Below are 18,973 nucleotides of genomic sequence, written 5' to 3' on the forward strand. Positions count from 1 at the left end.
GCTGCCGCCGAGCTGTGCTGCCGCCGAGTTGCAGCCTCCTTCCCATAGGCCTGGGTGAGACGTAAGGAAGCAGACGGTGTGTGTGGCCACCCAGTCTTGCCGCCCATCTCTGCCGTCCAGCGCCTCCCACTGTGGGCTGGGGTGCCGAGGTGCCTGCTGATGAGGGAGAGTCGGGAAGAGGCTCTTCCCATAGATGGCCCGCCTGACGGGCTCCCATGTTCCCGTGTCTGCACCTGGGCTCACCCGGGAGCTGTGCTCGGGGTGGACGAGCAGGAGCTGGGAGCGTCTCCAGGCCTTCTTGCTCCCTGACCCGCGGGCTGATGTCCTGGGGAGTTTGTGTAAGCCTGAGAATGCTAGGAGGGTGTGCAGCGAGGCCCCGCTGGGGCTCTGCCTCCGGGGTGTTCGTGCCCCCCCCCCCCCCCCCCCCCCCCCTGCTCTGGAAGGTGAAAGTGTGCCGCGCTCTGCTACACGCAGCGGATGCTCAGACTACCCAGTCTTCGTCTTGCGCGGCCTTTTCAGTCGCGGTCCCGTTCCCTCCCGTGTGGCGTTTCTGTGCTTGTTGGCCTGTGCTGCTCACCGGAGAGGGCCGTCCTCTACACCTGCAGGCATCCTGGGCCCCCCGCCCTGGCCCGTCTTGCAGGAGGGTGCTACAGCTGGATCGGGGTACGGGGGGGAGCATGGCAGCAGATATCGGAACCGGGGGGGCCCCGTCCTTGCGGTGCTAGACTTGGGACTTGGGAGAGAAACGAAGATGTGGTTGCCGGGCAAACTTCCAGCATGTGGGATCTGGAAACGAACTTTCCTTTGCTGTTTCACCGTGGGCTGTGTCCTTGGTGTGGATGTGTCTGGGTTCTCCGAGGAGCCGGCTGTGGAGGTACCTGTTCTGGCTGGAGTAGTGAAGAAACCGGCCTCTGTTCCTGGCCCTGCCCTGCCCGGCCCCGCCCGGCCCCGCCCCGCCCAGTGCCACCAGGCCTGTTCAAGCCTGGCTCGCTCTCCCAGCAGCCAGTGTTCTCCTCCTTTCGGGTTCCAAACTCGGAGACGTCCGAGTTGAAGTGTGAAGGACGGGGCCACTCTGTGACCGTGACCTTTGCCGGCAGAAGCAGTGCGGGGCCGCCCGTCTGGCGAGGGCAGTGAGGGCACCGCAGGGAGGTGGGCACGGGGCACGGGGACACTGGAGCCACGGAGGGGCCGCAGGACGTGGGTGTGTCCCCTGGGCCCCAAAGCCTGGCGTGAAGGGAACGAAGCCAGTGGACGGTACGGTACGAGGGGTGCCGCAGTAAAACAGGCGTAGAACGTGGTGGTAATGGGGCCGAGTGGACATGTCACCCGAGTGTTTGGATAAAGTGTGAGCTGTCGCAGAAACTCCCACCGGGGCTGTCCTGGGCCTCCCGTGGGAACCGCGGTTCTCCCCATAGTGGGGCCTCGGGGAGGACTCTGGGAGGCCCCCTGCCCGTGGCCCTCTGGGCGAAAGCCCCTCTCGGATGCGTGGAGCTGAGAGCCCTGTGGCCACCCCTGGATGACTGGCACAGGCCACTACGGGGTCCTGCAGCTACAGGTCAGAAAGGTGTGGAAGGGCAAGTATTGCTCTGGGATGGCCTGAGAGTGTTGCTTATTAAAGCATCTGCAGTGTCACTAACGTTAAGGAACTGAGTTGGGAGAGGAGATCGGCGATACAAATAAGCGGTTGCTGTAATTGGGGAAAGTGCTAATGATTTAATGTGCATGTGTGGCAGAAGCATGTTTGATGGGTGCCTTGGTAGGAAGAGACAGGCTGGGTATCACAAAGGCAGGCAAATAAAAAAAAACCCATTAGTTCTTCTATTCATTTAAAAAAATGGTATTTCCGGCTTTTACAGTGACAGTTTAATAATTAGGGTGCCTAATTTTAATCTGTTAACGTGGGTGCGTGCCCTGCCTCGCTTGGGAAACCAGCTAGTGTTGGTGTGATTCTGTGCCGCGGCTGATTGCCACGAGGAGCGCAGAGATCCGGGGACCTCAGGTGACATCGCAGTCTGTCGCCCCGTGGGGCTCTGTGAGCTCCGCGTCACTCGGGTCCGCCCCGGAGGCCTGCGCTGCCTGGGGAGCTGCCGCGCCCATGAGCCTGTGCCACAGGGAGCCGGGTGGTGGCCTGGTGACGCCCCGTCAGCCAGTGCCCTGCCTGCGGGAGGCCACTCGAGGGCTCCTCTCCCAGGGCTCTCGTCGTCCAGAGCTGAATTGTTTCAGCACCGAGGGAAGTGACACGCCTCTGGACCGAGATGGGCTGGCGCCCACCGCACTTAGGACTCACATCGTAATTCTGAAACCGCCGGGGACAGTTTCCTTACGTCATTTACCGGGTCAGGGTGAAGAAAGGAAATCAGCTTTCGTTTACGTTTTCTGCACGCGAATAAAATGTACCTTGTTTTCTCTTTCTCTTTCTTTTCATTTGCCTTTCACATTTGAAAAATGGGTTTCCATTCCCCAGAACTTACATTTTCCTGGCTCGAGTGTGTTTTGCATGCAGATGTAGTCGGAGACAACAAAGAGGCATGTTTTTGTGGTGGTGACTGCATCAGAAGAGAGGGTCTTGCTGAGCGGTAAACCCCATGTTCAGAACATGCTAGCACCCAGTGCCCACTGCTGGCTCCAGCCCTGCTGTCCCCAGCCCCGCTGACCCTGGCCCTGCTGTCCCCGGCCCCGCAGTCCCCGGCCCCACTGACCCCGGCCCCGCAGACCCTGGCCCCGCTGACCCTGGCCCGACTGTCACTGGACCCTCTGGCTCCGGCCCCACTGACCCTGGCCCTGCAGTCCCTGGCCCCGCTGTCCCCGGCCCCGCTGACCCTGGCCCGACTGTCACTGGACCCTCTGGCTCCGGCCCCACTGACCCTGGCCCTGCAGTCCCCTGCCCCGTTGACCCCAGCCCTGCTTTCCCCGGCCCTGCTGACCCTGGCCCTGCTGTCCCCGGCCCCGCAGTCCCCGGCCCCACTGACCCCGGCCCCGCAGACCCTGGCCCCGTTGACCCTGGCCCGACTGTCACTGGACCCTCTGGCTCCGGCCCCACTGACCCTGGCCCTGCAGTCCCTGGCCCCGCTGTCCCCGGCCCCGCTGACCCTGGCCCGACTGTCACTGGACCCTCTGGCTCCGGCCCCACTGACCCTGGCCCTGCAGTCCCTGGCCCCGCTGTCCCTGGCCCCGCTGTCCCCGGCCCCGCTGACCCTGGCCCGACTGTCACTGGACCCTCTGGCTCCGGCCCCACTGACCCTGGCCCTGCAGTCCCTGGCCCCGCTGTCCCCAGCCCCACAGTACCCGGCCCCGCTGACCCTGGCTCCGCTGACCCTGGCCCCGCTGTCCCCGGCCCTGCATGTTGTAGGAGTGGAGAGCGTGTCTGTCCTCGGAGTGCGGCGTGTTAGCCCCGTGTCTGGTGACAGCTCACCCACCTGGAGTACACTTCACCTGTCCCGGTGTGTGGGGGCGGGGGGGGGTGGGGGCTTGGTGCGGCTCCTTCCAGTCATTGTCTTAGGTGTCCAGACACTGTGGTGACCTGGAGGCGCTGCCCACCCGGGGCCGCCGTTCCACAGTCAGGGCCCTGTGTGCTCCGGGGACGGTAACCCATGCACGTCCGTGTTTCTCGGACAGGTTGCAGGGCCGGGGGGACAGCGACACTCCCTCCGCATCTGCTTCTGTGAAGTTGAGGACGAGGAAGGGAAATAGGCCGCGTAATACACCGTCTGGGCCGCTCTCGGAGTCTGTGTGTATGTAGGTCTAGCTTTCGTAAAAAAACCTTCATTTTTAATCGTGGTAAGCGGCGCATAACGTAAAATTTGCCTCCGTAGCCGTTCTGGGTGCATAGCTCAGTGGTGCTGAGTGCGTACACGAGGTCGCATAACCCGACTCCAGGACTTCTCCGTCTTGTAAAACCTAATCTCTGTACCCATCAGACATAAGTTCTGTTGGATTCTTTGAAGATCGGTGGCTCTTACTGTTCTGCATTTACCAACTGTGACGGGAAAGATGGGAAGAGGCAGAGATTTGTGTGTACGGTGATTAGACGTGTATGCAGATTAATAAACTACGTGTGCACGTACAGGTGCCGTGTGTGAATACCACACCGCAGACAGTAAGTAGACGTAACCCACCCCGTACTGCGTGATAACGTGACGTTACATAGCACATCAAGCGGACACGCGTGTGTGTGTGTGTGTGTGTGTGTGTGTGTGTGTCTGCACACGCTAACTTCCAGGGAGCCCCTGGGGATGTCACCGAGCGGGTTGCAGCCGAGGTCTGGCCTTCTGCAGCCCATTCCGTCCCATTCCTGTGCTCCGTGTCCCCAAGCCTGACCGTGTCATTCCCTTTCCCTAAATGACGTGGCTCGTGGGCTGTACATTTGGCCTGTCCCGCCTCGCCGACCCCAGTGCCTCTCCCGTTTCATAGCTGGCCTCCCTGGCACCTGCCAGACGGGAGCCTTTGGTCTGAACTCCTCTCCCACGGCAGGCAGGCCCAGGACAGGGCTTAGCTGAGTCCCCCCGCCCCCCGCCCCCCAACGCTCAGCGCCTTGGTTCAGCTGTTGAACTTTGCTCATGGGCATGATCCTGCCCTCCCTCCTCCCTTGAGACCTACGCCGAGGCAGCACTGTGTCAGAGGTCAGAGGCGCAGAGGGACCCGCCATCTGCAGTGCAAGGGGCCGCTGGGTGGCCCTGCAGTGGAGGGGAGCCCTGGGGAAGGCGACACCCAGCCTGGGGGCTCAGCACGGCCGCATGGACTCCCGGCCAGGCCTGGGGGCCTGGGTGAAGGCAGGAAAGTGTCGTGGATGGAGAAGAAGCCGAGCAGAGTCGGGGTGGCCTGACAGCTGGTGGGCACTGGGCTGGCTCAGGCTGTCTCCCGGGGGCTGCAGGGCCCAGGGCACTGGGGGTGCAGGGGGGTGCAGAGGGGTGCAGGGATGGGCCGACACTGAAGTATAGGGACTGCATGGAGGCAGCCTGGGGTCCGGGTGGGCCAGTCTGGGACTGCATGGGGACCTGCTGAGGTGCAAAGTGTTTGAGGACTTGTCTATTGATAATTGCCAACATATCCGATGCCACCACATTTTCTGTTTTTCCCTGCATGTGGCCTGCTTGCATCTCTCGGGGCTCCCACACCTGCAGTGGGCCCCAGGACTTGCGGGGGTGCCTCCTTCCCGGCCGGGCCAAGCCCCGTTTGCCCCAGTGGTCGGGGCGTCGGGGCCTGTGGGGCTAGTCCTCTGGCACTGGCACGTGAGCACAGCCCTGCAATTAGCCGGTGCGTTAACCCCTGCCGACGGGACAGACGCAGGCAAAGCAAAGCTGTCTGGTGACGTTTTCCTGGGCTGGCACAGTCCGTGCCAAAGGCGACTGCTTTCAGAGGCGAGACCAGAGGCGGGGGGATGAGGGCACACTTGGAAGAAGGATCCCTAGCAGCCGAGGCTGCCGTCACCTCGGCTGTGGTTGAGTGGCCCCGACGCAGTGTGGCCCAGGCTGTCCTTAGGAGGTGGCGCCGCGGGCTGCAGCTCTGCAGGCTGGGCACGTCCCTTGGCCTTGTGAGTGCTCGTGGGAATAGGGTCAGGTCTGGTGGCCGAGCCTGGCCGTTCAGGGCTGTCCCAGAGGAGCTAGCTGACTGGGAGTACCTTGCCTTCTCTGTAAGGCCGCTGGTCCACGAGGCGCTGGCGCTTTCTGATTGTCAGCACGGTGCAGCCGTGCTTTGTCCTGCCGGGCACATTCCGCCTTGGGCTTGCTCGTGGATGCGGTTCCCCGGGGTTCCCCCCAGCCAGCCCACGTCTGCACCATCACGGTTTGTGGCGGCAGCGTATACCCCTTTGCTCCCTGCTGGGGCTCCCAGCTTTATGGAGGCACCACCGACAAGGATGGTCGTATGTATTCCAAGCGTGCAGCGTGCTGGTGTGACACAGGTTGTGAGACTCCCGCGGTGAGCTTGGCCCCTGCAGACACCCCTGCCGCCACCAGCACTTAGGACCTGCTCTCAGCAATTTCCAGGGCACAGCATAGGGTTACTACGCACCATCCCCGTGCCGAGCGTCACGTCCTAGAGCTTGTCCATCCCATGACGGGGAGCTTGTGCCTTTGACCAACACCGCCAGTGCCCCCCACCCCAGCCCCTGCTGTTTTTTTAACTGTCATCCACATGTGGTCACTCGGGCTGTATTCAGGGACGCTTGGTGGGGCTAACAAGCGTCAGAGATGGACGGCAGACCAGTAGCACCTGCTCTCTGGTCCGTGGCTGATGGGTGTTAACCCTCTTCTCCTGGTCCGTCGGGTGCCGTGGCTTCTGGTGGCAGGTCTGAGGTGTGGCAGGTGTCTGCACAGGAGAGTGGCCGATGCGCCACATGTCTAGGGACGGGCTGTCACCAGAGCACCCCTCCTGTCTCGCGGCGTGGTGACGGGCCAGGGTGCTGTCTAGAGGGCCTGCCAAGGGGTTTGGGACCAGACAGTGCCTTCCTTAGGGGCTGCGGGGCGGAGTACCATTGCCCAGAATTTGCCTACCCTGTTTTCGGGCCATTGAAGTATGTGCCGAAGCTTTGGGGCAGCACAGTGGGAGTCGAGGCGGGGTCCCTGCTGTGAAGAGGACCGTGCCGTGGTAACACCCGCATTCGCGTGAGGGCAACCACCGGGCGCACATCGTCTTCTCTGACACTTTGTCCACAAGGGTCGGGGCTGGGTCTGGGCTGGACAAGCGTGCCCACAGTCCGGGTGGGTAGTACCTGGGAGAGGTGGAGCCTCACATCCCTCTGGCCTCCTGGATGCCACCGAGGAAGCGCTGGCGCGGAACACCCGGCAGTGCTTGGGGCCAGTGCACAGCGCCCGCCCCCGTGTAATCTTCCAGAAGACACTCCTCCTTGGTCCTGCCGTGTGGATCCTTGTGTTGACGCGAGTGGAGCGTCTGGGAGCACCCGAGGGTGGGTTAGGGTGGAGAGTGCCCTGCCGGGTGCTGTTGGTGGGAGGTGAGGCGCCTCCTCACGTCAGTGGAGCGCGCCACACTGTGCGAGGCGGTGAGGTCAGGTGCTCCGTCTGGTCCTGAGGCAGCTCTCCCGTCTGTCCCCCAGGCAGTGGCGTGTGGCTCACCGTGGGCCGCGGGATGCCCAGGTCCAGCCATTAGGACAAGTGGTGAGTGGTCTGCACCCACCACCCCGGCCTTCCTGTCGCTCGTGCCCTGCCCACCGCGGCCTGCTTCCCCGTGCCCCCAGCCTCCCTGGCCACCTCCTGCGTGGTTGCTCTGTCCTTGCCGTGGGCTGGCCGCTCTGCCACACTGGTGTTGCTCACACCCGCACGTCCTCGGCTGATCCTCAGCTCTCCAAGGTGCCCTTACTGCCCGGGGGACCCACCTGTCGGGGTGTAGCTCTCGGTGCTCCCTCGGCTCTAGTCCCGCATCTTCAGCTGTGTCCCCTCGGGTTCCCGCAGACACCGCCCACTTACCGTCTTCACGTCCGGGCCCTCGCCCCTTCCTGCCCTTCCTCCCGCCATCCTTAGGGACTCATCCCCTGCCTTCATCCATACCTCGGTTTGGTACAGAATTCTTGCCTCAGAGTGGTTTTCCTTCCGGACTCGGAAGCCAGGTGTGGAAGTCCGCTGCTCACTCTCATCCACGCACAGGTGCTTGCGGAGCGAGCACATGCCGAAGCCTCGCCCCCCCCCCCGGGGTTTATACCTGTTTTCTCCCTTGACCCTCACTTAATGAGACACGGGAGGGGGTGGTCCTAGGAGCCCAGCACACCAGCGTGATGCGCAGCGCCCCAGGCCTTGCTGCTGTGGCAGCGTGGGGCTCTCTGTCCCCGGGGGACGTGGGAAGTCCTCGTGGGGACACAGATGACACTCTGAGCGCTCGTGCCCTCTCTCCACCGCGACGCCTTCTTTCCGGTTCGTCTCTTGGGTGATTTTCTATCCGAGGGTGACCGTGGCCCCCGGTGTGTTCCGTGGAAGCAGCCATGGGCCCGCGGGGGAGGGGCAGCTGCTCTCCCAAAGCGCGGCCCCGTACGGGGGACGCCCGGAGCAGGGCGGAGGTTGGCCGTTGTTCCGGGTCTTCATTGTCTGCAGCACTTTTCCTGTACTTTTAAAATAAAAATAGCTCTGTTTTTCTCCTTACAACAAAAATACTCCCTGTCAACAGCTTCGACGAGAAGTCAGTTTGGGAAGTGGGCCTCGGCAGCCCCCTCTTTGCGCCGACAGTCACGTTCTGGGGACGAAGCTGGCCGGAGACGCCCCCGCGGCCACCGCCTGCCGCCCCGCCTGGCTGTGCTCTTCCTCCGGCTCTGACCTGCACGTTCTGGGATCGGCGCCAGTACACGCGGGTCTGGACCGGAGTTGAGCCCGGAGCTTGCCGGGGCTGCAGTGTCCGCGGGGCTCCCGCTTCCCTCTACCTCCGGCCCGGGCTCCTGATGCTGCCCCGGGATGCACCGGTGCGGGTGCCCGGGTGCCTGGGTGATCCACGGCTTCTGGGTCCCACTCGATAGGTCGGCCGGCGGTGCTGACCCCGGGGGTTGGGGTGGCGTTGGGGGAACATCCAGGGCGACTGGACCCCCTCCCCTTTCTGACAGTCATGTCTGAGTCAGCGGGTTCAGTTGCCTGGAGTTCAGAGAAATTGGGGTCTGGGAAGGCCCGCTCCAGGTGCAGATGCCCAGCTGTGGAAACAGGAAGTGCTCCCTGCCCAGGACCTGGTCTCCGGCCTCGTGGGGACCTGTTCACAGTCCCGAGTCGGGAGGAATGTGCACCACGAGGTAGTGAGAGGTAGTAAAGGAGAGGCCAGCCTTTTGGGGACAGGTAGGGGGACTGTGTCCCTCTTTGCTCAGGCGCCAGTGGCCCTGCCCCTTCCCCTGCTCTCATCTGGGGGACCCTACTCTCTGCCCGAGCCTGTGTGGACCCGGCAAGCAGGCCAGTCTGCTCTGCGGGGACCGTGTCCATGGAGCGGAGGGGGAGCACCCATGGGGGCTGGCTTCTGCCCTGGGCCGTCCGTCCACGATGCCCTCCATGCCCTCTATCACTGTTCCCCGAATTCCTCCCAGCCGAGTGCCTTCACCTCTCCCAGGCCCTGTCTCTCGCGTCTACACCCAGACGCACGGACTCTGTCTGTCCTAAGGGGAATGTTGGGGATACATCTGCGTGGCAGCGGTTCTCAAACTCTGGTCTCCCATCTCTCTACATTCTTGCAAACGAGTGGGGACCCCAGAGAGCTGTTGCTTAAATGGCTTATGTCTACGGATACTTACTACGTTAGAAACTAAATATCCATTTAAAACTAAATCCATTACATAGTAATACGACAGTGTTTTTTTTTTTTTTATGAAAAATGTTTATTATGTTAAACAAAGAATGTAGTGAGAAGAGAGGCATCATTTAGCATTTTTGCCCGTTTCTGTAATGTCTGGCTTGGTAGAGGACAGCTGGATTCTCATATCCGCCTCTAACATTTAATCTGTTGTGATTTCTGGAAGACTCCGCCGTACGCCTGTGAGGGAACGAGAGTGAGAAAGGCAAACAGCCTCTCAGTGTTACTGTGAAAACAGCTTGGGCCCCTCGGACCCCCTGTGCAGGTCCTGGGGACCCCAGGGACCTCGTTCCACTCTTTGACAACCACTTTTGGAAACAGCGCTTTCCTTGTGGCTGAGAGCAGGGCAAGGAAGAGGTTTAACCTTTATTAATGGGAGTTGACCAGTCATTTGGCTCACGGAGTCCACGGTCGCCGAGCTATTTCTCATTCTCATGTGACCGTCAGTGAGGGCAGGTTCCTGGCTTCTCGCTGCTGAAGTGCTGGGCACTTGCGTTTGTGGTGGGAGCTGTGGAAGGTTTACGGGGCTGCGTGTCGCCTGCCCCGGGGCGACCTGTGTCCCCCCCTCCGAGTCCTGTGTTCCTTCAGGGGATTGCAACCCTCTGCCTGGGATGCCCCTGGCCAGAGCCGTCCCGTGTGTGCGCTCACAGCCCTTTGATGCCAGATGATCTGTCGAGTTTTACTTGGGGCTCCCTGCCTGCCTTTCAGAATCTTTTTTTCTAAAATTATTTTATTTAGCAGATAAGGGAAACAAGTATATTGTTTTATCTGGACGCTTTATCCATTTGAACTCTTAGTCTAACGAGTTTATTTTGTCAAGAAGTTTATACATGTTAAAACTAAGATATGGTTATTTATCAGTAAGTAGACGTAGTCACCTCAGAAAAGGATCCCGAGGGCTGGGAGGCTGGTTGTTTTTTTTTTTTTTTAGACAGAATCAATGTTAGGCTGTTCCTGACAGGTTGTTGTTCTATATGTGCTTGTGTGTGCAAGTGTGTGTGTGCATGCATCTGTGTGCATGCATGTGTGCTGTGTGCAAGTGTGTGTGCATGCGTCTGTGCATACATGTGTGCTTGCATGCAGGTGTGTGTGCATGCATCTGTGTGCATGCAGGTGTGCTGTGTGTGCAAGTGTGTGTGCATGCAGGTGTGCTGTGTGTGCAAGTGTGTGTGCATGCATCTGTGTGCATGCAGGTGTGCTGCGTGCAAGTGTGTGTTTGTGTGCATGAGCCTGTGCTTGTACCTGTGTGCTTATGTGCCCAAGCGCGTGCCTATGAGTGCAGGTGTGTTGGTGTGTGTGTGAGCGTGTGCTTCTGTGCCTCAGTGTGTGTTTGGGTGAGAGCACCTGGCTGTGCGGGTGTCTTTATCCCTTTGCCCTTCCGCCGTCTGCCTGTGGGCCCTCCTGAGCAGGTGGAGGGATCTGGGCTGTGCTCAGTGGAGCCTGCATTACTCAGATTTCATGAGATGCTTCATATGCTACTCCTGTTAGAATACACTGAAATAGTGTTTTATTACTTTCAAGTGTAGAGCCTGTTCTGAATCTAAAAAATAAATCTGTCCCAACAAATTGTGGGAAAAGAATCTTTAGTCTTCTGCTGCGTGACCATCTATCAAAAAATGACGCTCTTATAGAACATAATTGCTCGACTTTACAGCCCATATTTCATTAAGGATATGCGCTGAAGAAGATAATCCTTGTTAATAAAACTCACCATATAAATAAGGCTTAGGAAAATGACTCCATCAAGAGTTTGTTTTTTGATTAAAATTTATTAAATTTTAAATTCATTTTAATTATGCTCACGTGATGTGTTTAATTCGAAATATTTAAATAAAAAATCATTTCATGGGTATTTTTTTCTGTCCGATACCTTGACCTGGGGCCTCGTTGGGACTTCCATATATTCCGTCAGTTTGAATTGCCCACCCCATGTTTGTGTCCTCATGGACTCAGGTTGGTGCTGTCCTATTTCTGAGACGTGTAATTGTCTCAGGAGGGGTAATTGGGCAAATACTTGCTGTCTATGTGCTGATTGTAAGAGTATAGTAGCAAGAACTGTAAAATAATTATCCGCTGGCTGGGAGATGTAGGTACGATAGTGTAAGTGGAATGGACCCACCAGGTAGGTGTTATTTTGGATCTTTCTTTGATGCAAGATGGTCTTTGAGTAGCTGATTCTCCTTTTGTCTCCAGGCCGGGAGGGTTCAGGTGGGTGAATTTCCAGTGTCAACTTTCTTGCTGATCTTCACTTGGATCAGGAAACGGAACGTGACCAACACCCCGCAAACCCTTTTTTCCCCTTCCACTTCCTCCCGGGGGCAGGTGTCGTGTCTCCCAGCAGCACAGAGTAGTTCCACCTGCTTCCACAGTGTATACGTACGGAGCACACGGTGTGTCCCCGGTCTGGCCGCTCTTTGCCCGGCGTCGATTGTGGGATACGACCGTGCTGTGTGAGCAGGTATAGTTTGTTTGCCCTGGTCTAACTGTTCCGCGATAGGGCTCTGCCAAGATTTATTTATCCACTCTGCTGTCGATGGACATTTGGGAGGTTTCCAGGCTCCGGCTATCCAGATAAGGCTGCTGTGTCGTCGCCGTGTGCATTTCTGTTGTGTGCATACCCAGGAGTGGCTTTGCTGGGGAACAGGTTGGCGAACGCCCGGTCCGTATTCCCACGGTGGTCCACCGTGGAATCCACGCCCTCACGGCCGAGTGCGAGAGTTCCCGTCCTCTGGCGTCCTTGCCAACGCTTGGCGCTGCTAGTGTGCCCTTGTGGTTTTAATGTGCATTTATTTGCCTCCGATTACAGATGCCGAGCGAGCGCTTCCTCGTGGGGGGATTGACCCCTTGGAATCCTCTTTGGTAGAAGTATCTGTTCACATCTCTTGCCCGTTTTTTATTTGGGTTCTCTGCCTTTCTCTTAACGGTTTATACAAATTATTTCTATATTGTGGACACCAGCCCTATGTTGGGGGTGTGTTGGGCAGAGTCTCTTCTACTCTCTGGGCTGCCTTTTCCCTCCTCCGCTGGTCTTTGGATACATGGACGTTCTTAACTTTGGTGCAGTAAAATGTATCCTTTTCTTTCCTTTATTGTCAGTCTTTAAAAAAAATGTTTTTAAATCGATTTGATACCTCTTTGTCTCCCTGCAGATATTTTTCTCTGTTGCCATTTAGGCTCATCCTCGTTGTCCGGCCTTGAGTCTGTGCTCGGGTCTCGTGCTAATTCCCGTAGCGAGGTGCTGCCCGGGTCCTGGCTCCTTTCCATTTCTGTGTAGGTTCCAGGAGCCCAAGTACTGGTCCCTGGAAGACCCCCTGTCCCCGTGGATCGCACTCATGTTACTATATTTGTGTTGGTCTCATTCTAGAAGGTCTTGTTCCTTATTTTGCCCATTCTTACACCGGCCTCTTAATCACGTAGGTTTATAACAAATCTTGGTATCGAGTAGTGGGAGTGTTCCGTGTCTGTTTTTCCTCAAGGTTGCTGTTCCAGGTCATTCGTTCCTCGATGTGCAGTTTAAAATACACTTGTCAGTTTTCAGGCCGATTGTGGTGGGATCGTGGCCGAGACTGAACCGAGCACCGCTTCGTCTGGGCACCCGGTGTGCGCTCCCGTCCATGTAGACCTTGCATCCTCCCTTCACAGTCAACGTTCTCACGAGTCCTTGGGCCCATCTAGGCCTGGATTCTTGCCTGGATGCTGCTGTAAGTGGCATCTTTTTTTCAAAGCTGCTTCTCTCTCCCCCCAGCCCCCCTTTGGAGCACGTATGTAAAAATACAGTAGATTTTTGTACATCGACCTTGTACCCAGGGATCTTGTCAAATAAGTTCACATAGGGATGTTGATAGTGACTGGCGCACCGTTTGGGGTTTTGTGTGTACGCAGGATACTGCCCGTGAATAACGCAGGATCTTTGTCCTTTCTGGTCCTCCTGCCCTTCGCCACTTCTCGCCGTGCTGTCCTGGCTAACGTCTCCGGCGTGGCGTTGAGTGGACGTGGTGAGAGGGGTGTCTTGGCCTCGTTCCGGACCTGAGCACCGGCTCCCCGTCGCCTGCAGCTGACGGTCTGCGGCGCCCATCCTGCGCCGGGGTGCCGTCGGCTGCTGCGCTCCTGTGGCTCCTGGCGCTGGCTTGGCTCGCGAGCAGCTTGCTCTTCTCCCACCAGCCGGGCAGGCTGAGGCCGTGGTGCGGAGGAGCTCGGACTTCGAGCCGTGGTCCTCTTTGCCCGTGTGACGGGGTGCAGGGATTGTGGCGAGCGAGGAGACGTGTCCTCTCTGCCCTGCCACATTTCTTTGTGGCCACTTAATACGATTTTTAAAAGAATGTTCCCTTAAGGATTTATAGTTTCTAAGACTTTTACTCTTTGGAAGGTTTATGGCTTATTCTGTGAAATTAGGTCAACGAAACATTTTAAGGGCAGCTGCAGGAGCGAACTATAGGTAATCCTAGAGCCAGACACTTGGTTGAAGGAAATAGTAGCACACAATTAAGCCGTGGTGACGCACGCACTTCCATTTATTCTGTGTGGGGCAGAAATAAAAACAAAGCGAGAGATGACTTACGTAAGTACGTGCCCTGTGTCAGAGACCGCCCAGCACGGAGGGCGCCCGCGCCTGCCTCCCTGAAGGTGCCGTGAGTCGGAATTCCAGATTCTTCTCCTGCTCGCCCTTCCTGATGTGGTCCTTTAGTTCAGGTCGTGACTCCGGGAAGCGGGCAGTCGGAACAGCAGCGGTGTCCCAGCTCATGGTGCGCTCAGCGTTTGTTTAATTTTATCAGGAGTGTGTACTCCCGCCAGAGGCGACCGTTCCGGCTGGTGCTGCCCGTCGTCAGTAGCTTCCAGAAACCTCGGCCCCCGTTACTGTCGAGGTCTCGGCACCAGGCGCTACGTGTTTTTCTTAGAAAAGCAATAACCTGTCGGTGAGTGCGGTGCCGTGAGACGTTTACCTCGAGACGGAAGGAACCGTGTCGGGCCTGGATCTTCGTCCGGTTAAGCAGTAAGTTCCTGGTGCGTTGCCGCAGGTTGTGGCTGCTGCGTTGGGTCGTGCAGGAGATGCCGCCTCAGGAGATGCCCACGCGGAGGGCAAGGCGTGGGCCGCACCAGGGCTGCGCTCACCGCGGGTGGGGCGGTCGCGCCTTAACCCCTTGGTCTCGCCTGGCGTCCCGCTGAGGCTCCCCGGGCTGGGTGCCCCGGGTGCCCCGGTGGCCCGAGCCGCCTGCAGGGGGCCGCCCGCCCTCGGGTGCCGGCCCCGGGGCTCTGGGGCTCAGACGCGGCCCTGGACGTCTCCGGGGCCTCAGCCCCTTCGAGGTGGCTCCTGACGTGGCCCGAGGACGGCTTGGGCGTGCTGGGTCGCACGGCCGCTATGGGCCGGGCCCGGGATGGCGGGGCTGCGGGGACACGTCGGCAGCGGGGAGCCCGCGACAAGGCGCAGCTGTGTCCCTCCGGCTCTCCCCGGGCCGCCCGCCTGCCCTTCCCGGGCCCTGGAGTCCCCGTGTCGCCGTGTCCCGCCCAGCAGCCGGGTGCCCCGGGACCGGGGCCTCAGACGGGGTCCTCCTGGCGCTGCCGTCCTGCCTGCGCCCGTCCCCTGTGCGCGCCCCCTGCCTGCCGGGAGGGCAGCTCCGCCTCCGGGGCTCCCCCAGGGCTCCGCGGCCGTGCGGGTGCCCTCTCCGGGGCTCTCTGCTCCTCGGGGAGGCCCCTCGGGTCCCTTACGGGGCTCGTGTATTTCATCAACGCGTCCCGCTTGCTGGCACCAGGCCGTTTCCCATATGTCCTTAGTGTCCCCTTAGTATCTGTTTGGCCCGTGGTTCGCCCCCTCTCGCTTTTTTGATATTATTAACTCGTGTTTTCTTTCTCGCGTTACTTTTTCTGTCAGTTCAGCTTGAGGTTTGTCGATTTTATGATCTCGGAGAATCAATTTTTAGTTTTAAACAACGAATTTTAAATCATTGTTTTTTATCCCCCCTATTTCACTGGTTTCTGCTGTTTGTTATTTTTTTTTGCTTATTAGATTGTGATTTATTATTCTTTTTATAGTTTCTTAAGGTGAAACCTGAGGTGGTGGAGCTGACACCTCCGTTTTTAATGCGGGCATTTGATGCTACAGACCTCCCTCTGAGTACTGCAGGCTTTCATAGGGCAGGGATGCTTCCGATTTCCTCTCTGACCGGGAAGTCTATTATTTGGTTTCCAGTTGTTCGGAGTTTCCCAGCTATCTTTCTGTTCTCGATATCTAATTTCAATTTAGTCATAGAACATGGTTTGATTTTTTTGTTTTCATTTTTTTTTTTTAAGATTTTCTTTCTTTGGTCTGTCTCAGCAGGTTTTCTGTGTTCACTTGTAAAAAACCACGTGAGGGAAAAAAAAATAAAAAACCACGTGAGGAACGAGATGAGTGTTGTGTTGTTGATGGTGTTGGGTCAACGCTGTTGCGGTCTAGTCTTCTCTCTTCTTACTGATTTCCCGTCTGTTTGTTCTCACGGTTACTGAGAGCAGAGTCGAAATTTCCAACTATAATAGATTTGTCCATTTCTTCTTACCTTTTTATTAATTTTTGCTTCGTGTATGGAGCTCTGCTACTGGTGCATGAATGTTGTGGTTACGTCCTCTCTATTGGGGTGAAAACCCCGATGATGGTCCTTCTTTAGAATCTACTTTGTCTGATACTACTGGAGCTGTCACAGCTTGCTTTTGAGTAGTATTTCCATGATTTATCTTTTTCCATCTTTTAACTTTCACCTATTAGTATTTTTACAGTTAAAGTGGATTCCTTGTAGGCAGCCTGTAGTGGATCCGTAGTGCTTGCGGAAGAGGTGTTGTACAATTTAGAGTGCATGACGTCCTCTCTCCAAGCCATGTGCAGTCCTGCCTCGAGGACGCTGCTGTTCCCCCATCTGCATTCCCCTTCCCGTGGGTCAGCACATGGGACACGGGGAGGTCAAGTACCTCGCTCGAGGTCCTGTGCTAAAATAGCGATGTGAGGTTCAGACCTCGGGCCTGGGGCACTTTTGGTTCTGATCCCTGTGCTCTCAGCCATTCTGCTCTCCTGAGAAGAGCTGGCTGGACGTTTCTGGTGAGGCCTCTCTGGTTTCACTAAATGACCCAGGGCGCAGCGTCTGCTGATAGCCTCAGCGTGGCTGAAGCCGGAGAACCCAGGCTGAGTGATGCAGTCGGTGGCTCACCTGAGAGCACAAAGGGAACCCTCCTTCCCCACCGTCTCCTGGGATTTACAGAGTCACCCTGTGAACCCAGCAGGACACTGAGCACCTGTCCCTGTGCCACATGGAGCTGCCCGGCAAGCCCCGTGGCTCTGTGCTCCAGGTGTGTTCCTCATTGATACTGATAGGCTCCAGAAAGAGTTGGTCTGCGTAGGACGTGGTCTGGGCCCGATGAGAGGTCTGTAAAACGAGGAGGCAGTGGGGGAGGCGGCTACAGGAGCAGCCAGGAAGAGCCCACGGTGCAGAGCACACCGGGCGGGAGAGGTCGAATCGTGTCTTCATGTTCTCCCTCCCCAAGAAGATACACTGCAGGCCTGGCCCCCAGGACCTCGGAATGTGACCTTCTTTGGACGTGGGGTTCTTGCAGCTGTCATTATTAGTTAAGGTGACGTCATACTGGGTGGGTTGAACCCCTCATCCAATACGACTGGTGTTCTTAGAAGAACATGGCCATGTGAAGGCAGGGACACGGGGAGAAGCCATGTGGTGGCGAAGGCAGCGCGCCAAGGAGTGTCAGAGATTGCCAGCAACCACCAGAAGCTGGGAAGAGGCAGGAAGGGTTTCCCTACGGTTTTCAGGGGGTGGATGTCCTTGCCGATACCTTGATTGCAGACTTAGCGAAACTTTCCTCCTCCAGAACTGTGAACAATAAAATTCCTGTTGTTTTGAGCCACCTGGTCTGTGGTGTGGCGTTATGGCAGCCCTCGGAAACGAGTCCACCTCATCCAGTCTGTCCTGTAACAAAGCCTGCTTTCATAGCACGGCGCGGCGCGTGTGCTGCCGGTTTATGGGAAAGGGTGTCTGCAGGGCGGAAGTTGAGCTGGGTCATACCTGATTTTTTTCTATACGTGGATGATTTCTATTATCAGGGAACAGGATTTGAACTCGAAGGACTGTCCCGCTGAGCGTGGTAATCCACGGAGGAGTGTCCTGCTGCTCGAGTGTGCATGTGTTCCCACCCCAGCTCTGCCTCCTGCCTGCCCCTTTTGGCCACGTGCTCTGCCGCACGGTTTTTCTCCATCGTAATGTTTTGTCCCCGATTCCATAACTCAGAGGCTTCAATTCTTCCTTTTATGCTCCCTCATAAAACTGTTGCCACAGTAAAATTCTACATTTGCAGGACTTTCTATTTATTAGGAATTTTACATGTCTTTTTACAAACACTATGGTCATGTTTTTATTAGTGTTGTTATTGATTTCTGTGGTGTCCTGGTTATTAAATTGCAGTTTCGAATGGTCCACTCCAACCTTATTATTTATTTTTTTTCATAAGCCTTGGTATTTTTAGTAGAGTTTTGCAGAGGGCGAGGATCATCCACAACATGTACGTGGTAGCCTAGCAGAAATTTCTGTTTTGTGTTTAATCCGCTGTTGGGAAGAGAGTCCATCTCAGTCTGGCAAGAGGCACTGGGTTGGAGCCTGCTGGGCACTGGGCTGGGGACTGCGCATTTCAGCTGCCAGAGGTGTAGCTCTGAGAAGCAGATTTTGGCCAGCGTTACAGTGGACACAGGATGGGGTAGGAGCAAGTACACGTGGCCTTTTGGCAAAACTCAAGTCTTGTCTGGAGCTATTCTTATTTGAGGATGAATGAACAGAAAATCCCCACATGGGGTCTCCCAGAATGTAGTGAAAAAGGAAATACCTGGAAATGCAGAAGACGAGTACGCCTCTGAAAGCGGTTCACAGTCAGAATCAGAAAACAGAAATTTCAAAAGACTCTGGTGGTGAGAAGCCATGGCTCTATGGACGGGCGAGGCAGAGGGGGTGCGTGAGCAGAGGAGAGAAAGGAATGGCTTGTGCAGGGAAATGGTTGTAAACGGGGAGTCTGGGGTTTAGTTCAAGTCTGTAGTAGAGGCCGTAAGGAATCAAACTGATGCCGTGGAAAATAGCAGCTGTGCTGTGGGGAACGTAGTTGAGAAGATGCCCAGGAATGCCGGGTAAACAGCAATGGGCCAGTGGCAGGAGAGGCAGAGATGAGGGGGGATGCCAGCCAGATCAGGGCGGGTCACCGAGGAAGCCAGAACAAGTTTCCCCAAAATAGTAATCCCAGCCCTGTTGAAGAGCATTCTCTGGAGCAGAAAAGAGACCTGTATGTGTTGAAAGATTCGTGTTTGGAGCAAAATAAATGAGAATGGGCTCTTGTACCCTCTGACAACATTTATGAATTTCAAGAAGAAAGAGGAAGATTCTCGTAGAATCCAGGCAGAAGAAGATAGTGGCAGCAGCAGCAGCAGCAGCATCCAAGCTCAGTCCCCCGGGGTCAGCTAGGCAAGAGATGTCCTCAAGCTGGACGTGGGGTTTCGTGCCTGCCGAGGGCGGGGCCGGGTCTGAAGGTTTCCAGGGAGAAGTTGCTTGTGTCCTCAGACTTTTATACCCAGCCAAGCTGTGACCCACAGGAGCCATCTGCTATTTGCAAAAGGAACAGCTTACCTTGTTTTCAAGACAATGGTCTTTCTTTCTGCTCAAGAGGTAGAATTAAAAGTTCGAACGTGAGATAA

The 18,973-nt window shown here is 56.9% G+C and overlaps 1 protein-coding gene across 4 annotated transcripts in view; it reads left to right on the top strand.

Moving 5' to 3' along the window:
- The window catches only part of HDAC4 (histone deacetylase 4), a 271,373-nt gene that overhangs the window by 12,435 nt on the left and 239,965 nt on the right, over positions 1-18,973 (top strand). The window contains exon 1 of one of the 4 annotated variants that reach the window (XM_041767848.1): positions 12,949-12,968. The exons of the other annotated variants lie outside the window; for them this stretch is intronic. The gene's annotated coding sequence lies outside the window, so the exon portion shown is untranslated. Of the gene's footprint in view, positions 1-12,948; positions 12,969-18,973 lie in introns of those variants that run through there. 4 annotated transcript variants of the gene reach the window in all.

Source organism: Vulpes lagopus, chromosome 8 (assembly GCF_018345385.1).
Source record: "Vulpes lagopus strain Blue_001 chromosome 8, ASM1834538v1, whole genome shotgun sequence".
NCBI classification, from domain to species: Eukaryota; Metazoa; Chordata; class Mammalia; order Carnivora; family Canidae; genus Vulpes; species Vulpes lagopus.